We start from the raw sequence: 23994 nt of genomic DNA, 5'->3' as shown, positions 1-23994 counted from the left end.
GCCTGTAGTCATTTGTTTTGAGGACATCATTCTGCCATCAACATCTGAACCCTGATGAAGTACAGTTTCAATTTCCCTTCTCAACCATGGGTAAAACAATGTTGACAACACATATTTCTCTCTGTCAAAACATTTCACTTACTCGGCAATCTGTAGGCAGTTTGAGAGTCGTATCACCAATGAGCGGTGCCATAGTATCTTTCATTATTTTAAAAGCAAATCGACAAGTGCCTCAAGAGAGGGGCACAATGTGGGGCAAGACCCAAAGTGAAAGCAAAAACACTGCAGTTTCAGCAAGCAAAGAGGGCACGTAAATAATGGGCCTCATTACCAGGCCACAGGGAAAGATGGGGCAGCCTTCGTGCCATTTCCTCTTGAGAGTTTGGCTCCATTGCCATTGGATTTCGGTCTACTGGGAGATTACTCAAGAATTCTGTGAGCTCTCTGTTCAGTTGAAGTACTGGGCTTTTGTTCACATTTGAGAAACATATGCAGAACTATTGAACAAAATTCAACGATCATTCTTGGATAACTTCTGGAGGAGGAAAAAGGAAAGTGAACGCTGATTAAAGAATTGTACCCAATTGCTAGAGAAAGACCAGCCCAGCATGTATGCCTTCCGTGGGGAAATAAAAGAACAAGGGACTGAAACTAGACATATACTGACAAAATTGCTTATGGCTCCCACAGAAAGATGTTGACTACAGTATAATCATCTCAAAATGGCTATTCTCAGTGAAAAATATTTAAAAGAGATAATACTCAAGGAAATGGCGATGTGCTGCCTGGATAATGGTCTCTGGCTGCAAGACTAATACTGCAGGGCATCAAGGCCATGGCTTTGGCAGAAAACAAATACTGAGCAAAGCTGAAGCACTTATTGTCAAGGCCAGAGACCATTTCTTCCATCACAAGGTTCAGATTCATAGGCATTATTGTTAAAGCTCATGAGAGAAATACACTCAAACAGCAAATAGAGTCAATAAAGTGTCCTCCAGCAATCACCAGGCTCAACAGTGGGCAGCCACGCTTCTCCCAGGGCCTGAGGGAGTGCAGCGATCATTGCCAATTGGCTGAGCTAGTAGAATTGCTCAGACCTCCTACCATTCATCTCCAGCCTCTTTTTCAGTACATCTTGCTGGGTTTTGCTAAACTTATTTTCACCCATTTATAAAAGGTCAACTAGGCAGTATGTTGACTTGACAGTAGTGAGTGTTTTTAATATAATCCCTAATTATATTAGTCGACTGTGTTTCACAGGAAGTGTGCAGCTTATATTTCTTGTAAAATTCCTTGATTTATCAAGTTGGTGCCAGCTATTATCACTTGAGCAGAGATCACTATATACTTTCAAAATATCTTATTCTCTCTACAATCATCCTGAGGCTCAAAACTGTCTGGAATGCCAAAATGTGCTTCTTTCTTCTGTCTCTCATTAGGATGGGTTAATTAGCTTCAACCATCATGCTATTAGGCTGTGCTATAATGCAGGCATCAAACTTTACCATGACAGTTGATTCTGACTATGTTCCTAAAGACACAAACAGGTATGGCTAAGATGAATTGTTTTGTTTTTTCTTTTTCATGTTCTCACGAAGAGTAATAGTTAGGTGGTAACTAATTGGGGGGGCAGAAGGTGGTAATCTAGGAAGGTCAAAGTCCAACCTATGGTTTGAGGCAAATTGACCATATAATGGCAAAAGCAAAGTCAGCTAAAAGGAGAATAGTGAAAAAAGGGGAATGATAATAACAGTCAATTTTTGTTGTTCTCAATAGTTGTGTTCTATAAAATCACTGCAAACACTGAATTAGCAAATACTGAAACATTGCTCCAAGTGGAAATACATGGTTAGGTACCTGTCAGTCTCTGGTCTCAACATTTGTCTACTGGTCAATACATAAACTTGTTTTATGTGTGTTTGTTTAAGGGCACAGTATTTAATATTCATTGTTGATTCATTAGCATTGAACTCATGGCCAATAGCACTATAACTCATGACTGAAGGAACTTTATTTCACACATTTATTTTCTCCATAAGGCTCATCATGGCCTTCTTGCACTTAGAAACAATAGACAGCACTTCAGCACTATGGTTGTAGGCTATTTTAAAGAGTGAAATCACCAACAACCAAAAACCAAAAAATGCAAAAAATGTGGCTTTAAATATATCACAAAAAGGACACTTATTTACAGTGTGAGAGCTGAAACAAGAAGACAGTGTCAATTCATTCAACCTCAACTGGGAATGTGTATACCAGGACATTAAAATTTTTCACCACTTTGAGCATGTCTATGAATTACCATGAAAGCACAGCAAGTGTTGATTTGAGGTACAGATAAATTTTAGCAAGTAGGCAAATTTGCAAATAAAGAATCCATGAATAATAAGGATAGACTTTATATAAAAAGATCAATATATATTTCATAAAAGAATGTATGAAGGATCTCTTTTCCCCACTGTATTGGTTTGTGAAATTCTAGTGAATTGTAATATAACTGTATGGGATGGCTTTCATAAAGGGAATTTATTAAATTACACATTTATAGTTTTAAGACCATAAAAATATCCAAACTAAGGCATCCAGGGAAAGAGAACTTTCCTCAAGAAAGGCCATTGGGTACAGAACACTGCTGTCAGTTGGGAAGGCATGTGGCTGGCATCAGCTGGTCCTTTGGCTTCTTATTTAAAAAAGCTTTCCTGTATTTTCTTTCTGCATTTCCCAATGTCTAGGTCTCCTGTTGGCTCTCTCCAAAATGTCTCCTCTCTTAAAGGACTCCAGTAAACTAATCAAAACCCACCTTGAATGGGTGGAGTCACATCTCCATCTAATCAAAAGGTCACACCTACGATTGGTTGTGTCACATCTGCATGGAAAAAATCCCATCAAGGTTTCCACCCCACAATATTAAATCAGGATTAAAGAACATGGCTTTTCTAGGGTACACAACAGTTTCAAACCAGCACATCCACTGTTCCCTCAATGCACATATCTACTTCTGTGTGCTGGTTTGAAAGGAAGTATGCCCCCTAAGAAAAGCCATGTTTTAATATAAATCCCATTTCATAAAGGTAGAATAATCTCTATTCAATACTGTATGTTTGAAACTGTGATTGGATCATCTCCCTGGTTGATGTGATTTAGTCAAGAATTGTTGTTAAACTGGATTAAGGGATGACATGTCTCCACCCATTTGGGTGGGTCTTGATTAGTTTCTAAAGTCCTATAAAAGAGAAAATATTTTGGAGGAGGAGAGATTCAGAGAGATTTGGAGAGAGCAGAGGATGCTGCAGCACCACGAAGCAGAGAGTCCACCAGCCAGTGACCTTTGGAGATGAAGAAGGAAAACGCCTCCCAGGGAGCTTCATGAAATTGGAAGCCAGGAGAGAAAGCTAGCAGATGATGCCATATTCACCATGTGCCCTTCCAGCCGAGAGAGAAACCCTGACTGTGTTCGCCATGTGCCTTCTCACTTGAGAGAGAAACCCTGAACTTCATCGGCCTTCTTGAACCAAGGTATCTTTCCCTGGGTGCCTTTGATTGGACTTTTCTATAGACTTGTTTTAATTCTCAGCCTTAGAACTGTAAACTAGCAACTCATTAAATTCCCCTTGTTAAAAGCCATTCTGTTTCTTTCTGCATTCCGGCAGCTAGCAAACTAGAACATTCTGCCACAACACTAAGAAACATTTTAATTCTTAACTCATATTATGCAAGTAATCCTGGTGGACATCCTACTTTTAATTATGTTCAAGTTATCCTGTCATGGTCTTTTTTTTTTTAATTAATTAATTAGTTAATTTTTATTTAAAAAATTAACTAACACAACATTTAGAAATCATTCCATTCTGTCATGGCCTTTTTATACTGGAGTAGTGCCAAGATCAAAGTCTTCATGGCTATAGCCTTTACCTCCTTTACTTCCCAGAGCTAGAGCTAAGTCAATCCTGCAATAAAAGGAGCTAAGTTCTCCAGAGCATCCCATTCATACCACAATGGGTCTCTCTAGGTTTTCAGGAAAGATGTACGTGATTGCCACAGAGAAGTAGATAATGATTGATTCCCATGGTACGGCATCATGAGGGTGGGTGTCCAGGGGTTGAGATCACTTTTGATTCTATGCATTCTACTCCTTATCTAGAGCAGAGAAAACTTCCTCTAGAACAAGTGTCTTGTTATCTTCTAGTTTACTATAACTGTATTTAACCTTTCTAAATAAAACAATGGGAGAAAAGTGGATCATGTAAGTCCCAACAAGAGAAAGGGTTGGGGCCAGGAGATAGATATATAATTTTGGAGCTTTGAAAATTTGGATGGTTTATTGTATTTTAGTGGGCAAGGTATGTTTTATTTTTTTCTTAGAAAAGTTGTAGGTTTAAAGAAAAATCATGCAGAGTTCCCATATACCCCTCACACCCTATTATTCACATCTTGCATTAGTATGGTGCATTTGTTACAACTGAAGAAGAACATTATTCTATTTATACTATTAGCTATATTCCATGGTTTACACATAAGGGATCACTGTGTGTCTTGTATAGTCCTATGGTTTTTTGTGTGTTTATTGTTTTCAATTTTAATTCTAGTAACATGGTTTATTTTAAAGTTTCAAATTTCTTAAATATCAAATGAGGACTTTTGCATACACCAGTGAACTTAATAAAAAAGTTTTTTATTGCAAGAAGATAAAACTGGAGATATGCAATAGCCTCAGGATAAAATATACTTAGCTCCAACTTAAGGGTCCAGCTTGGCAGTCATTGACTATTTCAAACTTGCCACACATGACTTACTCTCCCCTTTCAATTTATCTGAATAATGCCTGATGACTCAATTGCTTTTCCTCTTAGACTATTTTATGGTCAGCTTCCAGTGAGTGGCCAATGACTGATATTTTTTCATTGTATTTAATAAAATGATGCCCTTTGGCTACTTACCTCATCAATATTGGAGAGAACTGTCATTCTGAGCAGTATTCTCAGCACATGGATGTTCCTAAACCAGTGCATATTAAAAGATCAAGAAATCAACAGATGAGTCCTCAAGAGCAAACATTCCCCAAACAGAGTAAAAGGTCACATTTTTAGGCCTGCTTTTTCTCTCTTTCCCTGCCAGTCATCTATGGATTGTCATGCTAACAGTGAAGAGATCCAGCTCAAGCACTCCACATCAAAGGCATACACTACTGGATAGTGACTGACAAACCCTGTAAGATCCTCCTTCTTAGGCTATCTGAATGGGAGACCCAGGAGGGATAGAAGAGAAAAGTGGAGAACAGGTAGAGGCAACGGGCAATGGAAGCCACTAATCAACAGAAGCCATAGGATGGGGAATATAGAAGAGATGTTTGTCAGAAGCCTCAGAGGGAGAATCAAAGGAGACACAGCTGAAACGCAGAGACCCACAGGGAAGATACTTGGTCAAAGAAGAGTGAACCGTATGCTTCAGTTGGATTTAAACATTGTCCCATTCTTTGGAGAGGCCTTATAGAGGGACCATTGAGATGGCTTTTCCTTCTCCCTGTTCTTAATATTTGAACTAACTCAGGAGTCTCTCCTTACTGTGTGGTGAAAACATAACCACTGCTCACTGTGTTTGGTAACTCTTTGGGGATTGACTTCAAAGCCTGAATCAGATTCCCTTGAATGGTGAGATGAAATCTTTGATCTTAGGCTGCTTGATTTTGGAAGCTAAAAAAAAAAAAAGTAATTCAGAATCAAATCTGAGGAAGAAGGAAAGCGATCCATTTGAAGAATCCTTTTTTGTGAACCAAAAGTAAGACATGATTCTATAAAGAACCAGATTGTAAATATTTTAGGTTTTTTGGACCATAAAGTCTCTGTTGAAACTACTCAGCTTTATCATTGTAGCATAAAAGTAGCCATAAACAATAAGTGAATGGATAGATGTTGCTGTGTTCAATAAAACTTTTTTTTATGGAAACTGAAATTTGAATTTCATAAAATTTTCATGTGTCAGAATACATTATTCTTCTTTTGATTCTTTTCAACCATCTAAAAATGAAGAAAAAAAAAAACATTCTCACCTCCCAAGCCATACAAAAACAGGTAGCAGGCTAGATTTGACCTATAGGCTATATTTTGCTGACCCCGATTCTAAATAAATGACAGTGAGAGTGAGAGTAAATTTGCATGTGCGTTTGCATGCACACACAAGTGCAAATGTGTTAAATTGGCTCTGAAGACAATTCCAAAGAAGAAGCTCCTAAATGTTTAGCAGGCGTGATCTCACTGGGAAAAGATGATAGCTTCCCAAGGAGATTATATTGAAGTGCAAAAATTATTACAATATATAAACTCCTTAGGGGCAGAAACTGTGTCTTATGCATTTTAGTTTCCCTCATTGTGCCTTACAAATAGTCCACATTCAATTTATTTTTTGTCAATTGAATGCGCTTTAATGAGTTTGTTAAAAGCCTTCTCATTACATGATAGTCATCCCTTGAATACTAACTAATGATTCAAAGACATCTTGAATAATTTAGATCAATATACCTATAACAAAGTATTAAAACATTATCCATCATTACCATTTTATTTATTCTTTAGAAACTTCAATTTGGAAACTTGTAACTTAGTTTTAAACATAACTTCCCTAATATTACTAGAAAACTAAAACACTTTATTTCCAAATTCCATACCATGTTATCAAAATTTTAGCCAACAATAAAAATGCACTATCAAATTTACAATATGCATTTACCTTAAAAAGCCCTATGCTCAAAAGTTGGAGGCAATAGTTAAATTGTGTTTTGACTCAACATTCATACTCTTACTATAGATTTTTAGCATGACCTCCCCATTTAAGATCCGAAATGTAGACAACATTAGAAGGTACATATAACATCTCAAAATCTCAGATTGTTAAGCCCAAAACATGTAACACAAAGGGAAAGGAAACTTTCCTTCTTTTTATTTTTAAGTTTCAGGAATTTCACCTTCATTCTCAGCTTGAGAAGGGTACACCTTAGGACATTTTCTAGATGACATCATGGGAAATAAGCTGACTTCAACAAAATGTTTCAAAGCATTCACATTCTTTCTTCTTCCTCTTCCCGCCCCCCCATCCACTCCCCACAAATACACACATGTACATATGCATATACATATATATTCTCTTCCAAAGATAATCGACATGTTATGAAACTTTCTCAGAAAGTTTCTTACAGATACAATTTTCCTTCACTAAAGAAAAGGTACAGACACCAGGCCCCAAGAATGGTGCAGATTGTCATGATGCTATAAAACAAAAACAAGAGCAAAGAGCCTAAGGAAATAAGCTGTACTTCACCAAAGGACTCCCTAGTAACCAAGCCTCTCCTCAAACACACTACAGGACCCTCCTCACACAGGAACAACCAGCTACAAGGGGTAGTTTTACATGAGAGAGAATGCAGTCCTGAGTGGATGGTCAACCAGGTTTACCATGCCAGGAGGGCCATGTGCTGGTTTGCAGTTATGAAGCCTATTGTGCAGCGGGTGGGTGGCAGCCAGGGACCACTGCAGTGGTTTCCTATCAGAGCTGCCTGCTTCCACTTTAGTCGTCTTCTGATAGTCTCTTATAGTCAAGTCTTCACAGAGCAGCCAGAGAAATTCCTTCAAAACCTAAAGCAGAACACATCACTTCCTTTATCAAAATCCCCCAATGACTTTCCATTACTCTTAGGATAAAATCCGAACTTGTCACCGAGGTGAGCTGGCTATTTTCCTGCGAGCCCTGGGAGATTGCCCTATAGGCCTCTTCAGTGGATGCTGCGCCTGTCTGCTGGAGTTGATTTGGCCAATGGAAGGCAGCTATGGGAGACCTGAAAGATGAAGAGGAAGGAAGATCCAGTTTTCCCCAGCCTCCACCCTGCTGGGTCACTGTGGTTTAGTTGCATCCCTCCGTAGTCAGAAGCTGCACCTCCCTTGCCCACTTCCTTTTGCCAGACCTGGGGTTCTGACTCTTGTAGCCTTTCCCAAACCCTGCCCACATCACAACTCTATCCAAATTGCCCAGTTTGATTATGTCCTTGATTTCCTGCCAGGACTCTGGCTGATATATCTGGCCTATAAGACCCTAAATGATCTGACCTTCATCTACAACCACAGCTTTGTCCTCTTAAACTTACTCTCACTCACTTTCTCGCAGCCACCCAGCCTTTTTTCTGGTCCTCAAACACTCAAAGCCTGTCCTTATCTCTGGTCCTTACTCTTGCTCAGATTTCCCCGCTGCCACATATTTACATGGCTGGCTCCTTCTCATCATCAGAGAGCAAATCAAATATCAACTCCTGGTGCCTTCCCTCACCACCCACTTCATCCATCTCCAGGGCATTATGCTGCTATGTTTTTTATACCATGCAGCACTATCTGAAATGCCTTTGTTTCTTATTTAGTTTCTGTCTCTCTCCCCTGGTATGTATGTCCCAGACAAGGATCTTGCCTATCCTTTACACCCCTCTAAACCCAGAACCCAGAACTATTCCTGCCACATAGAGAAAGCAAAATCTTTTTGTGTTGAATGAATAAATAGCATATGATAAGTTCCTTCTAACAAGGAAGAAGTGGAATATGACAACAGAGAGGTCAAGTCGAAGTAAAACATTGAAACTGGAATGGGAACTTCAGTCTTTCAAGAGTAGCAGATAATTATTATTCTTATGATGAATCTTTTCTTCAATAAATATCTATTAAGGCCCTACAGGTGCCAGTCATTGGGAAAACAGTAGCAGGCAAATTGGATCTGACCCCTGCCTTCATGGAGCTTACAGATGCTCGCAAAGAGGGACAAAAAGAATAAGAAATATAATAGGGGAAGAACCAGGTGAATATCAAGCACACAGAGAGCACTTCATCTTATCCACATAGTGTCATGGAGGATTAAAGTACAGTCTTCTAGACCTGGACTGAGCAGTCTGAATTTGGTTCTCATGATGGGCAGAGCGACAGGAGAAAATAACATTTACCAGATAAACCCTATACTATATTCAGTGAGTGTAGGCATTTAAGAACTTTTCACTTACATATCCGCTCAGTCCTTGTCCAGGCCCACCATACTGAGGAGCCTCATGTTGCTTGAGGACAAATCTCCCTTGTTTCTTGTCTAACTCTTTCTTGTTTATAGGTCTTATCTCCAAGTCTCTTGTAACTCTTTTAGAAGTCACATTCTCTTCTTCATTCTCCCCCACTCACCATAAAACCAAGCACAGTAAAGGGAGTCTTCCTTGTCCACCTGTGCCCAAAATATCAATAAAACCTTTCAGGGCAGTAACATGTTCATTAACTATAACCAATTATACACACGGCCTTGACACAGCTAGAAATAATGGGTTGAATCTGATTATATAATTCCATTTAAGACCATTAATAGAAATATTTCAACATTGTATTGAAATAAATCCATGATCTATTTACAATACCAAAATAAAATGTTCTTCGCTCAGTTTCTTTGAATAAGGAATTTGAATCTAGTGCTGGTCATTTTGTGAGTGAATAGTGAGAAGCAAGGATGGCAGCAAGAGTGCTGACTCCTAGCTGTGTCTTCAGATGCCCAGGCCTGGCGGTTAGAATTCCTTCAGCCTACCAAGGCTTGTTCGTGACATCACAAAGTCAGACCCATAGCACATTAAAATCACCCATGTTTCCCCACTGACTTTCCATCACAGAAGTCAGACTTTTAGCCCGCCTTCTACCATTTTACAAGTGAGGCAGCTGAGGGCCTGTCAGGTTAAATAACTGGCCCAGGCCACACAGCTGTGAGCAATAGAAAGCGAATGAGAGTGGCTTTTGTTTTTTGAAATAACTCAAATGTTTGGTCACTGGTCTGTTGTGCCGGGGAAATAACCTCTCATCTGTTATAACTTTCTTCTAAAATCTGTACCCACACTCCTGAGGCAAATTGGCTTAACAGAACTTCTTCAGGCATGGTTGTCACCTTGTCTGAATAGCATGAAGTGATTCTCAGCAAAGGAAAACAAATGAGGAGTTTCTGGCTCAGTGCTGAGGAAAGTTGAAGCCCATTCAACCCGCAGCTTTTCAGCATTGCTAGCGTAGCCTTTTGACGGCGATTGCTTCAGCAAGCATTGTAGAACTGCATTAAGTCAGGATCAATCCGTTGCACTGTTCTGAGCCTACAAATGCACGTTTCAATGGATTTCACAAATGACTCACTAAATCAATCTCTTTTCTCCAAAAAGTACAGCTTGAAAACAGGGGAGTCAGTCTTATTCTGAGATGTAGCCACTACTTGAGCAAAAAACAAATCTCCTTTTGTGCTGACCTCAATTTTTCCCATACTGTCCCTTCTTATTGCATCAATAAAGCCCATAACAAGAGTGGAAAGGGAAATTCATCTTCCACCCTGACTGTGGCTTTGAATATGGTTCCTAACATTGATACCAACTCTCACCCCAATCCCCACTGTTGTATCCAGAAAACACTTCAGGCAATGGCTGGAAGAGACAATTAAGGGTAAGAAGAGAAGATGTAAAAAGCAGAACAGAAGTATTGTTTATAGAAGTTATCCTGGAGAACACTAACAGAAGCAAAGTTGGCACACTCCAATGCCTTGGGTCTACATGCCATTAAACCAGGATGACAGGGACCAAGTGTAGGTGAGGGGTTTAGTAGGAGAACCAGGCTAGAATGTCCTTGCACTCTGCTCTAATGTGCTCTAACATGGAATTAAAATCATGAAGAAGGGTGCAGTTATAGCATCCTGCATGCATGGAAGTTTCACCCTAGCCAAAACTGGTTAAATATGTTTTTAAAGATTACCTAGGACTTTCCCTATCAAAAGCAGCCCAGCTATTCTGCACTGATATACCAGGAACTGGACAGTAACAACTGCAGTTGTTTTGTGGCACATGTTGGACACCAGAGGGTACAAGCAGAAAACAACCTATTCTTTCATTTATTATCTATTCAGATCTTATCCACAGATTCATTCTTCCCTGTCTCTTGGATAAAGTCTGGCAGATCCATTATTTTTTCTTTAGTCTGGTTTAGGCAAAAGAACAAAACAGACTTAGGCTCTGATCTAATTTAGAGTCCCTTTGCTCTGCTGTGTGTTATTTTTTAGACCCAGAAACATGCAATGGGGGAAGGAGGCTGTTGAAATGCTTCTCTTTTTACTTACTTGACTCTCCCTATCCTCCTCCCTTAGTCCATAGCCAAGGTTTCTAACATTTCCATGTTTGAGCCGAAGAGAAAAGCACTGGGAAAAAGTGTTCGTCTTAGCATGGCTGGTTCTTTTGTGATCTGACATTTGGAAAATTATACCCTGACTCTTTGCTTCATGGGCCCTTTGGAGGGTGACTCTGACATTTGGAAAATTATACCCTGACTCTTTGCTTCATGGGCCCTTTGGAGGGTGACTCTCCATCCTTGAATGTGAATGATGTCTTCTCCAGCTGGCCTGTTCTGACCCTCTCCACTTCTGCCCCCAAGAGCCTTCTCACATAAACCTCAGGTGGTCAAATCCAAATGAGCCTCTTAGGTAGAGTCCAAGTCTAGCTACATCTAGGCCAGCTCACCTCCAGAAAACTCTGACATTGGGTTGTGCAATTAGAAGACGGAAGTGGGCTTCCAGTGCACCTTTCCTGTTGGGCAAAGGGGACATTGCTGCCAGGCACGCAGGTCCAACCACCTCCTCTAACCTTTAGATTTCTCAGGAATATGCTAAGCATCCATCCTTGATGTCCCTGCAAACTCCACAAGGAGGCTATAAATTCTGCCAAAAAAACTTCTTAGAGCAACCCCCCCTCTTTTCTTATTGGAGTAAATATATACATATGTATTTCCCATTTTATCTACTTTCAAGTACAAAATTCAGTGCTATTAATTACATTTACAATGATGTGCTACCGTCACCACCATCCATTACCAAAATTTTCCATGACCCCAAACAGAAACTCTGGTCCTTTAAGTATTAACTCCCCATTTCCCCTCCCCCCAACCCCTGGTAACCTGTAATCTACTTTCTGATTCTATGACTTTGCATATTCTAGTTATTCCATATAAGTGGCTTATTTCACCCAACATCATGTATTCACAGTTATCCTTCTTGTCTCTCTCTTGTCTTGAGAAGAAGGCAGCATGACATGGGGCAAGGGACCACAAAGCCACAGCTCTCTAACAATCTTTTTTACTAGGGAACCATCCTCTCTTATTTGGCCCCAATCTCTTATATTTTCCTCTGCATGGGTGATCTGGCACTCACATTGGAATATGGAGGGTTATCATTCTGTTCTCAGTCTTTCAGACTTCAGTGGAACTCGGAGAAAAAGAATCTCATTTTGACAGCAATTACACAATCCTGACATCAAATGAATCCCTTACTTGAGTGGAAGTGGGGATGAAAAAAAGAAGGTCTTACTTTTATAACCAGCCCCTTCCACTCACATATGAAATATTCTGCCTTTAAACGGGTCATAAGCCCTGTTATTTTACACTGCACCATTACAGATGTCACAGAATAGCACCAGGTTCTTAACAGGATCTAATAGTGTTTTTCCTTTGGTCTTGGTTTTGATTACCAAGGTCCACAGTTGAGAATAAATACAACAAGCAAACCACATTCTCAGGGCAGAGAATTTGTATTATGTGGTCACAGTTCCATTCCACCCCACATTGCTTTCCATCTCCCTTTTCCTCTCCCCCCTCCACATGCCTCTCTCTCTCTCTCTCTCTCTCTCTCTCTCACACACACATACACACACACACACACACACACACACACACACACTCACACACACACAGGACTTAGTGAACAGTATTGCAGGTGAACTAGCACCACCAGCACTGGAAGCAAAAGACTGGTTGAAGGAATATCAATGTTTATTGGAAGAGACCATCCTTTCTCAACACCTCCCCCAAAGCTAAGTAAGAAAGACCTCAGTTGAATCACTGGGGTGGAAGACACTGGCAGTTGTCTCACCCCACATCTATTATATGGGCTACAAGAGCCAAACACTCACTGTCTCAGTTTCTTCTGTAACTAGAGGTAGCCATGTGAGATAGATCTAGCCAGCAAGACCTAAGGGAAAATCTGATGGTACCAGCCTTCCCCCTTCTTCTTTGTCTCAGATGTGGAATGTGATAGCTGTACCTCCAGCAACTGGGGAGGAAGTACCAGAGACTGGCACAGGTACTGGCCCTGGCATGTCTAAGTTACTAAACTGATTCCAAGAACCAACTAGATAGGTAGGAAGAGCCCTCCATGGTAAAAGCATGGGCTCTGGGATTAGCTTGATTGGGACAGATCCTGGCTCCACTGCTTAGTGGTTAAGTGATCTTGGGCTAAAACCTTACCTTCCCTGTGCCTCAGCTTCCCCTTCAGTCATCATGAGGATTAAATTAAATAACGCTAACAAATGGCAGCACTCAATAAGCACTCAACAAATGTTAGCTGTATTATTCTTTTAATCCCACTCTATTAAAAGTTTATGCCAATTCCCAAATGAGAGAGGAATTCAAAAGTAATATAATCCTCTGCCAAAGCACACGGTGCAGAAGTTTACATTCTACAGGCCCACTCATGGACAGAAGAGAGCCTAACAGTGAAGGGAATCTTAGAAGTCCTGCCAGCCACCAGCTGAAAGAGGGGAGACTACGGTTTTCTACCTGCAGCTCAGTGACCATCGCTGTTCTGCTGGTCTCCAATCCCCATACGCTGAACACAGCACCCTGAGCTTCCAGGTGCCACCCAGACCACAGACAGGGTCCTTGAAGAACTGCTCTTGTCTTTCGCCAACCACAAATATCATACTCACGGGAATGAGATGTGAGAGTTCCTAGGAGACAAGACTTGTGCTTAATTTTCTTGTAACTGCTAAGCATCTTGCTCAGCTCAGGACATGAATACTCTTAATAAATATTACTTGAAAATTAGGACCAGGAAAACATAAGCAAAACGACTGCCCTAGGAATTAAGGGTCATTAGAAGGAGTGTATCATTGAGTTGCTCTCTCTATTTATGGATTGCTGAAGTAGGGCTACAGGATTCAAGGACATGATTTCAAAGACAGAATGGGCACCTAAGGAGGATAAGTGAAAAATCTAATGTTGGCTGTTACCATGACATCTCATTACAGTTCCCTTTGGGTAAGATTCAATGGCAGCTCTCTAGGAGTATTTTTATAGTGAGTTAGTAGATAGGAAGGAAAAGAGGGTCCCTGGGCTCATTCAAGTACAGCGGTGGAAGAAGGGGGAAGGATTATATTTACATAGCTGGGGTAGGGGGTAGGAGGAGATGGGACAGGCAAAAAGAGGAGTGGAGACTTAAGAGTTGGAAAGTGTGCCGGTTTGAAAGGATAATGTGCCCTAGAAAAGCCATCTTTTAATCCTGATCCATCTTGTGGTGGCAGCCTTTTCTTTTAATCCCTGTTTAGTACTATAGGTTATAAACTTCATTAGGTTATCTCCACAGAGATGTGACTCACCCGGTTGTGGGTTTTAACTTTGATTAGATGGAGATGTGACTCCACCCATTCCAGGTCGGTCTTGATTAGTTTACTGGAATCCTTTAAAATAGGAAGCATTTTGGAAAAAACTTGAGAGAGCCACGAGAACCATAAGAGCTCAGGCCACTAAAGACCTTTGGAAATGAAGAAGGAAAATGCCCCTATGAGGATCTTCAAGAAATAAGAAGCCCAGAGAGAAAGCTAGCAGACATTGCCATGTTTGCCATGTTTGCCATGTGCCTTTCCAGTTGAGTGAGAAACCTGAACTTCATCAGCCTTTCTTGAGTGAAGGTAACCTCTTGCTGGTGCCTTAATCTGGACATTTTTATAGACTTGCTTTCATTGGGACATTTTCACAGCCTTAGCACTATAAACTTGCAACTTAAATTCCTTCTTTTAAAAGGCATTCTGTTTCTGGTGTATCACATTCCAGCTGCTAGTAAACTAGGACAGGAAGAGTATGACGAGTGAACTACTTGGAAAAGAGGACAACCTACCTAGCAGAGACAGGTTTGGTGTCAGTAGAAATAAAATTGGACAGTGAGACAGATGGAAAGAGCCAGATGAAAATAAGCAGCAAATTATAATAAATTCATGGAATGAAGAAGACAGCCTGAGATTTTGTACATTTGTCCTGTGGTCACTGAGATTGCTGACAGTTTCCTATGAATCTGAAAAGATGGTCAGGATTGTTGTGTTTACGTCGAGTGTACTGGAAATATTTTCGTGGCTCCAACCCAACAGGTAGAATTTCCGGAAACAGCCAAGTACTGTTCTTTGCAATTAGAAAAATTAATAGTATCTCACAACTGTCCTCTGGAATAGTGTGCCCTGGACTCGTCTTGTTTTTGATATTGCAGAACATTCCTTTTCTTATCAAAGGCAGCTAACTCAGCATACACTCACCTTATCTCAATCCCTGTCACTTAGAAGGGCAAGAGTGCTTCAAGTAAGAAAATAAAAATGCTGCTAATAGGAACTGACCGTGGAAAAGTGGGATGAATTGGAGCCTTACCTGATTTATCTTCAGTAATAGCTTCTAGGAGAAAAAAAGACAACAGTAAGAACGAATTACAGCACATGTAATGTTTTGCTTCAAAGAATGCTTTGGCTCATTTTCCTGCTGCTGTGCATGCAGCAAATGAGAAAGTACCCAGCTGACAACTTTTCTTCTGATTTATAGGAAAGGTCATTTCACCCTAAGTAAGGACTTTGCTAAATATGAAGCTCTCCCATCCTCCCTACCCTTCTCCTCATTCCCTTTGTGTTTTCTAGGGTACCTGGAGATCATGGACTGTGCGGCCCCTAATGCAAGAGCAACTGAAATGTGCTAATGACTATTTGCTAAGGTGATTTTTAGCTGTGAATACGCAAAATTTTATATTAGTAATTCAGATAGTATATCTAGACTCTCATAATCAGTTTGAATATAAATATGATTATTTATTTGTTAGGCATGTAGCTGGAATATTCATGCAATTAAACAGTAAAATACTAGTTGGATCAATAACTTCATCTAATCTTTATAGCATTGACAAAAAAGAGGCTGGATTCTGAAAAATGTGACAATATTAGGGAAATATAACACATTTTCCCTCGTTTGTTAACTTCTGAATTTTAGTTATATAAAATTTTAGTTCATATAATATTGGTTCAAGTTTTTTTTAACAAAATACCACTGCCTAGAGCTATTATCTAGAAATATTTCTCAAAATATATCCCTTTAAATGTAAATAATGACCTATTTCTCCTTCCAAATACTTAATGACATCATTTGCAATTATCAGCAACTCCCAAGGATAGAAAATAACACTTTAAAGCAATCACCTTCTTTAGAGGTAGAACCAAAACAAACTAAAACAAATACCACCAGAACCATAATTATCAGAAAATGAATAAAAAGAAACAGAAATATTTATACCTCTTCAGGAAGACAGAACACAAAGAAAAGCAGGAGAAACCCTTGTACTTGCCCTCAAAAAATTTTGCTGAAGTCTCCAGAACCTAACACTCTATAACAGTTTCTATATTAAAATAGTATATCACACCTGCCAAGAGACCAAGGTGAAAGCAGAAGGTCATCAGCAGTCTTTGTTGTATAATTCTTTGTCCAGTAGCAAAGTTATCAAGGAATAGGTACCTGCAAGTGAGACCTCGTGGAAGAGGTTGGGCATCGTCATCTGGCATGTGCACCTGTCAGAGCTGCAACAAGGGACACCATACCTGTCCAGAAAACTAGAAAAGGTGGGTAAAATCATGCTCACTGCAGAATCTCAGTAAAACCGTAGACTATCTGCAGCTCAACCTAGTGCTATTAATATTCCTTTTTAGGTTTTAAAGGCTTATTTTCGATTCAAATGATTATTCTCAAGATTAAATTGAGCCCATTTTGAAAGCCAAATTTCATGAGACACTGCATTCCAAGACAATGTTTCACCCTGTACAAATGTAGTCTTTCTCCTGTTTTCTCTTGATCCAATTCCATCAAAGCAGTTCGGTTCTGTAATTCTATTAAGACCATTATTTCTTTTACATTTGGCATAACCACTTGACTTATATATTAGCTAGTGTGGAGGGAATAACCTTCCCTGAAGGTATTTCTGCCTTCTAAAACAAATCATTTCAGATTTCCCTTTGTTATCTGCTATGGCAGTTTGTTAATTTGGACCTCAGAAGATCTTGTGTTTTCTGGGATCATTTTACACTTCAACAATGCAGTCGCTTTGTATCAGAACAAATCTTTATAGATCTCTAAAAATAAGTTGGCTTTTCACATTCACTGAGTTTTGCTAAATCCCTGGCACCTGAGAATTTTGGTGGTTCTCAAGGAATGGTCATCTATCATATATAACTTGCTCTTCAGATATTTTCCATGTTTAAAATCTATGAGTTTACTCATTCAGTCATGGCAGAATCATTATTTACTTCAGGTTCCTAACTGGGAATTCCATAATTTGCATTACCAGACTGAAGAGTAGACCACAAATTGTTCTGGTATCTCTCTTTCTCAAGTGTGAGCCTAAAAGTAGGGTGATATATTGGTGGAACATATCTCTGCAATATTTCCTATACTATACAACAGTGGCCTTCAAAGTAGGTTATAGATACCCCTGAGCATAACTCAAAGACATTTCAAGGAGTATGTGGCCAATTGCTTAGATTTTTAACTTCTCTATGTGCATATTCCTGAAACTGATTTTCATAATAAAGTACCTGAGATCATACTGGCCCTGCTCCTTTTGAAATAGAGCTTTTTTTATTTAATCAAATAAAGTTGATCATGCCAACTTTTATTTTGGTGCATTTTTCCATGTAGCTGAAAAAAGTGATAATATGAATGCTCTTTCAAGCAAGGCACTTCAACAATCTACCCTAATCCACTCCATCGTGGATGCATTCCACTAAAATTTATTTTATGTGTAATAATTCACCAAAATTTGCAATAAATTTATGTTTTTGCCTTATATGGTTGATAATTGCAATGATAACTCAATGTACAAAAAATATTCCCATCCTAGAGCATTAAGGTCATGGGAAATGTTTAAAATCTGAGGTGAAAGTCTTCCAAACAAAAAAAGATATCCCATTAGAATACATTTCTATGTAGAACATTAAATGGAAATATGATTTCTAGGACAAGAAGAAATGAAGCAAGAGCTTCTTCGTGCAGTTTTTGAAATGGATGATAGCGGCAATCAAATTACTGGGGAATTCACATTCATTGGACACTTTTAAAAGAGTGATATGAAAGTTTTATTTTAAGATGCAAACATTTACAAACACTGGAAATTACATCCTTTTGGACATTCAAATGTATGATGAGAAATTTTAAATGACAACTTAATGTGAAAGAGTGTACTTAATCTGAAGTATCTGCTAAAGAGAGAAAATGAAAGGGAGAGAATGAGAGCAAGTGTACGTGCAAACATCTATGTTTGCAAGATGACTGATAAACTGTCTCTGGAACCAGCCTAGTCTAGAAGGACTAAATAATTTTACATTAGATATTTTGGTTGTATCAAATAATCGCATATAAATATAAATAATTTGAAAAGGCCAACTTTGGTCAATTTCCACTTATTACATACAAACCAGTAGAGTCAGTATGACACGATTCACAGTTGGCCTAGACCCTGTACTTCTGGCAATCCCCTGAAGGGTGCCATGTGAAAAGAACAGTGAGCAGACTGAAGTATGTAGGTAATGCCAACTGAAACAGCAAAGAGTGGATATGAACATTTGCATAAAATGCTATTAAAAGGTTTCAGAACAGAATATTTGCTACAGAACAGGGATAAATCTTACTATCACAAACTCAGCATGAAAAGTCTAGCTTCTTCAATTTCTAAACATTTCAGCTTAGCTTTCAGACTCCAAGAGCTTTCAGACTCCAAGAGCAGAAAACCTGAGGATGTCCACTCAAGTAAAACTGGTTGTTCCCGGTGGTTTATTCCCCCAAACACAATCAGACTCCTTCGGGTAAATACATAGTTCTTATTCAGTTTTCCCCTTCTCCTCTCTTTTCTCCAGAAGGTTAGCTTCTGTAGAACCCTGGTATCAGGAGAATTGGGGCATCTCTGCCCTCACTGTTCCCTGCTTGCCTTAGCTGGATTTCAATATTCCAGAATGGAATCCAGTGCTGAGGCCTGCAATCCTGCTGTGGTCTCTGCTTGCCAATTCTTCCTGAGTCCTTCTCAGCCTAACCATGAGCCTATGAAGCCCAGCTGCCTTCTCTCAGCTGTTTTGTGTCCCATGTGGGGCACTTGGGCACTCTCAGCTGCTCCCTTTGTGTTAGGCTACAGCATGGGGGCCTACGTCATTGCCCTTCAGACCATGAACTTAGAAACCTCCCTCAACCTGTCCACTATCTGATACCTTCTGAATGTGTGGATGCTCTCAGAGGCTGGTATGATCCTTGGATATGCCTGGGAAAAGAAAATACAGGACTCCTCTGCTCTTGAATAATTCACAGTATGTCTGAGCTTTGGTTTCTACTACTTCCCTCCTTACCCCAAACTGTCTTGAAAGTTTCAAGCCCAGGAGAAAGCAGATCACAGGCTCTCTTCACAGAGGTGAAGGCCAATGATCTATTCTATTACTTTCCCTGCCACTAGATCTCCTCCTCCTTCTCCCACTGGTCAACCCAACCTTCTTTCCAGATTGCAGGAAAAATTACAAGAGATCATCTTCCGAATCCATCATTATGCCAAGACCTGAGTTATTGATTCAAGACAAGCATCTTTTCTCAATGTTATCTTCTCTATCCTTCATTTGTAAAAATATATTCTAGATGTTCAAAAACTAAGAGTTGGACTTTGGGTTCTTTTTATTTTCTTTGTATTATCTCTTCCATGACAATAATGTGAATAGTAAGAGTAATAGAAGTTCAGTTCTCCCATCTATTCATTCATTCATTCTGCCATTTCTTTCAACAAATATTTATCAAGACCCTGCTTCATGTCAAGTGCTGTTCTAGACACTAGGAATACAGCTGTGAACAAAGTTGCTGACTATATGAAACTAACAACCTAGTGGAGACAAGAGCAAATATGTAAATAGATAAATGACAATCATAGTTCAGATAAATGACAGTCATACATGCTGTAAAGAAACATAAAGCAGGGTAAATGGCCAGAGAGTGAAGGTGGTTCCATTTTGGACATGGTGATCAGGAAATTTCTCTAAGGAGGTGACAAATCAGGGATCTGAAGGGACGAGGGAGTAAACAATTCAATTTCCTGGGCCAGTGCTTTCCTGGCAGTGGAAACTGCAAGTGCAAAGCCCTAAGGTTAAAGGGATACCAGTTGTGTTCTGGGCATGCCAAGAAGGCCAGGGTAGCTGAAACAAGTGAGCAAGTTCGAGGCATGTGGTAGGAGATTAGGCCTGGTGGTGGGTGGGGCACCTGGAACCTAGGATACTAGAAAGCACAGAGCTAACATCAAAGTTACTTTCACTAAATAGTACACTGCTGAGCCTACACGTTATTGAAGGATAACATGTGCTACAACACTATTTTGAGAAAGAAAAACAGAATAATGGGGCTACCCCATGAGAAGAGAGAGGGAGGGAAGAATAAGAAATAGATCCAGTAACACAAGACAGAGTGAACCAAAAAGGCTGGCTGAAAAGATTACAAATCCAACATGCTCCAGCAGAACAGGAGTGGGTTGAGATCAGGACAGTCATGACAACCTTGCAAGGTATGTCCTGGACAATGTAAGGTGCCTGCTCAAGAAGGTGAGTGAGCTTAAATCCAGCCTGACCTCCTTTTGACACCCTGTGTCCTGGAACAGGGCTGCATTCACATGGAGAAAGGATGCCTTTTCCAATTCACATCAAGGTGTCGCACAGCCCAGCAGTGGCCCTGGATGAGTTCTGCACTGCCAGTGGAGCAGCAAACAGGTTTCTAGAAATCTATTTATTGATCTATATCAAGAGCCTTCTAATGCTGCATGCTTTTTTACCCATCAAACCCAGTGTACGGAATTGGGGGGTGGGCAAGAAGGGTTCTTATACGTAGGTGCCATTACTCCATGCCTGCTCCGCCTTCTACATTTTGAGTAGCTTATGGCTATCTAGTTTTAGGTTTTCTACTCCCCCACCCCTCCCTGCCAGTCCTTTCCTAGCCTGACACACAGTGTATTGTGTGGTGTTTTTGCCATTATGCTATCAAAAGAGACCAGTGAAATATTTTAAGCTTAGACAAATGCTGTGTCCACATACAGAAACCAGAAGCCAAAATGGTCAAACCAAGATTTGGATAAATCCAAAGGCTATAACAGTAATAAAATGCGAGGCAAACTGAGATGACTACCAGGTATAGGGTTCAAAAATCCTTTCAGAACAGAAAGTCAGAAGCTAGAGGAAAGAGCAGGCAGTAGTGTGCACAAGGGCCAAGATGAAATTCTGTGGATGGTCAATTGTTTTGTTTTTGTTTTAGAGTAAGCAGGTGGAAAATTTATTGCGAACACATGTGAGAGTACATGTGGGCATTCTTGCAAAGACAGAGGTGAGAAAAGTGAGAGGCCCTGGCAACGTAGAGCCATTTGTGGGTTTTTTTAAAAAACATTTTTTATTGTGAAATATAGCATATATACCAAAAAGCAATAAATTTCAAAGTACATTTAACAAGTAGTTATAGAACAAATTTCAAAGTATGGTATGAGTTACAGTTCCCCAATTTCAGGTATTTCCTTCCAGCTGTTCTAACACACTAGAGACTAAAAAGAAATATCAATATAATGATTCAGTAGTCATACTCGGTTGTTAAATCCTATCCTCCCATTTATGACTCCTCCTCCTCCTTTGATCCTTCTGACAATCTTTAGAGATATTTGGACAATGACCCTTCTAACTTCTCCATGTTGTAAAGGGTGTTGACATTATGGGGTAGGAGGACGCAACTAGTTGATGCTCTTGGAGAGACTAGTAACTCTGGGTGTCAGGGCTTATCTGGCCTAGGAACCATCTAGAGGTTTTAGGTTTCTGTAAAATAAACTCAGTGAGTGAAACTTCTATAGAGTCTCAGCTAGAGCCCTGGGTATTCTTTTGGGTTTGCAGGAATATTGTTGGTAGGGGCTTGGATGGCCAGTTTTGTTCTGTCTTTTATCTACAGCAGATCCTCATGTTGGTATCCCAAGCCTTAAGAGCAGTGTGGCTCATTCTCTTCACTTTCCCTATTGCTCTATTGAAGAGGACAATTGATGACAAATCATAGAGACGGTAAGAATGTTTCATCACATAGTCTATCTCCATTCATTTGGTAATCACTCTGTAGCCCGATGCTGAGCTAGATTATTAAGTGTCCACCATGGATGAAAGGACAGAGAGTAGCAGCATTCTTCTACAGGACAACCATCTTGGTAATATATGCAACACCTGTGCTTTACTGATGCCTTAGAACAGGGTAAATGCTGCTGGATAGGTCACCTAGCCTGAGTGGAGCCTCAAAGATTTTCTATACATAATTTTCTCTAGTTGGAGAGGGGAGGATGTGGGAACAACAAGGTGATGTAATTGGTGCCCAGTTGGCAATGCTGCCACCTGAGCCCCAATCCAGGTTCATTAGTCTGGACACTAAAAGAATGTAGAGATGAGAGGGACAGTAGGAATAAATAGTAAAGTTTATTAAAGAGAAGGTGAGAGAGTACACATTAAAGCCTCAAACAGGGACATGCCCAAGGGGGGGACCCATACTCAGTGGCAGTGGGTTAGTTTGCTTTATAGGAAAGTTTTACTGTGGCAGGTCTCTATAGCAACCTTTGAATACTAGGTGTCTTCTTTGTCCTAGGAGGAGATAGCTAACAGAATTCAGGTTTGTTGTCACGTATCTAAAATTTTTCTTTTGGCAGATGATTAACAACTCTTATGACCCTACACTTCCCATTATTAACTAAGAATTTTCTTTGGCCCAGAACTTTATAAGCTTTCATGGTTTGGGGAGGAGTCAGTGGTTTGGGGAGGAGTCAGTGGTTTGGGGAGGCTTCAGGGCTTTAGGGAAGTTTTTGTCCCTGAAAGTTTGCAGCTGAAGTTTGCAATTTGCATTAGTTCCTCTGGAGTGAGATAAGAAACAAGGGACTTGCAATTGTTTGTGAACTCTTTCAGAGCTGAACAAGAAACCAGGGACTTAGAGTTGTCTTATTTCAATGGGATCTGGCAAATTCATGTCATATGTTTCCTCAAAACCAACAGTTGTCACCAAGTAATGTCATGTGTAGTATGTGGCTTAGATTCATGAGGAATTACACTCAGAGTGGTGATGGAATCAGCTTTCCCAGAGTTCCATGGCTGTGAGGAAGGAATGGGTAAAGAAAAAGGAGCAGAAGGGGGTGAGGGGTGGATGCTGAGTTAGCAAAAACAGTGTTCACTTCAAGTAGCAGGGAACTGAGGCAGTGACAAAGTTAACATTCCTTAAAAATGCTGTTAGGAAGACAAAATAAAAGCCTGTCCACTAGAGTTAAATAGTGAAAAGAAACAGGTAAATTAAGTCAATCAGCCAGTCCATGAGTTGTTTTTCAGCAAATTAACCTAGAATGGAATAATTGGTAATAAAGAAGGAATGGAATTTAACAAAGATTTCATCATTGTCCCTGGGGGATGACCTAGCTGTGCAAAGGCTGGATGTCATTGTAGAGAAGCCTTTCAAAGGTCACTTTTAAAGCAGCACAGTGAGTGGTTGGAGGTGGAGATCATGATTACATACCCGCAGGGCAAGGGGGAAAAGTTGCCCTATTGTTACACAAATGGGTTCTGGTGGCTTGGGATACATTTCAGTGACAGTATCATACATGATTCAAAAACTGCAGTATCTCAAAAGCTTAGACAGAAGGAAAGATGACATGCCTCAAAGAACTGCATTAGATAATTCAAAAGTTGCTGGAGTGATGACGAAAACACTGATGTCAAAGAGTATGTGAAAAGTATGGAAAAATGAAAGTAGGAAAAAGGCATGTGTGCCAGTTTGAAAGGATATATGACCCTAGAAAAGTCATGTTTTAATCCTAATCCCATTTTGCAAAGACAGCCATTTC

General features: G+C 39.9%; 2 long non-coding RNA genes across 2 annotated transcripts; one reads left to right on the top strand and one right to left on the bottom strand.

Moving 5' to 3' along the window:
- Window positions 1-8: 8 nt before the first annotated feature.
- On the bottom strand, window positions 9-9558 carry LOC143665272 (uncharacterized). Its single transcript, XR_013166823.1, has 4 exons — window positions 9026-9558; window positions 5591-5690; window positions 4938-4995; window positions 9-535 (listed from the first exon to the last, which is right to left on the bottom strand). It is a non-coding gene; the product is annotated as an uncharacterized LOC143665272 (long non-coding RNA).
- Window positions 9559-12628: 3070 nt separating this feature from the next.
- LOC143665269 (uncharacterized) lies at window positions 12629-18221 on the top strand. Its single transcript, XR_013166821.1, has 4 exons — window positions 12629-12884; window positions 15740-15813; window positions 16579-16708; window positions 18099-18221. It is a non-coding gene; the product is annotated as an uncharacterized LOC143665269 (long non-coding RNA).
- Window positions 18222-23994: the final 5773 nt, after the last annotated feature.

The sequence above is a fragment of the Tamandua tetradactyla genome, chromosome 21 (genome assembly GCF_023851605.1).
Source record: "Tamandua tetradactyla isolate mTamTet1 chromosome 21, mTamTet1.pri, whole genome shotgun sequence".
Lineage (NCBI taxonomy): Eukaryota > Metazoa > Chordata > Mammalia > Pilosa > Myrmecophagidae > Tamandua > Tamandua tetradactyla.
This window is presented reverse-complemented; position numbering and strand designations above follow the sequence as displayed.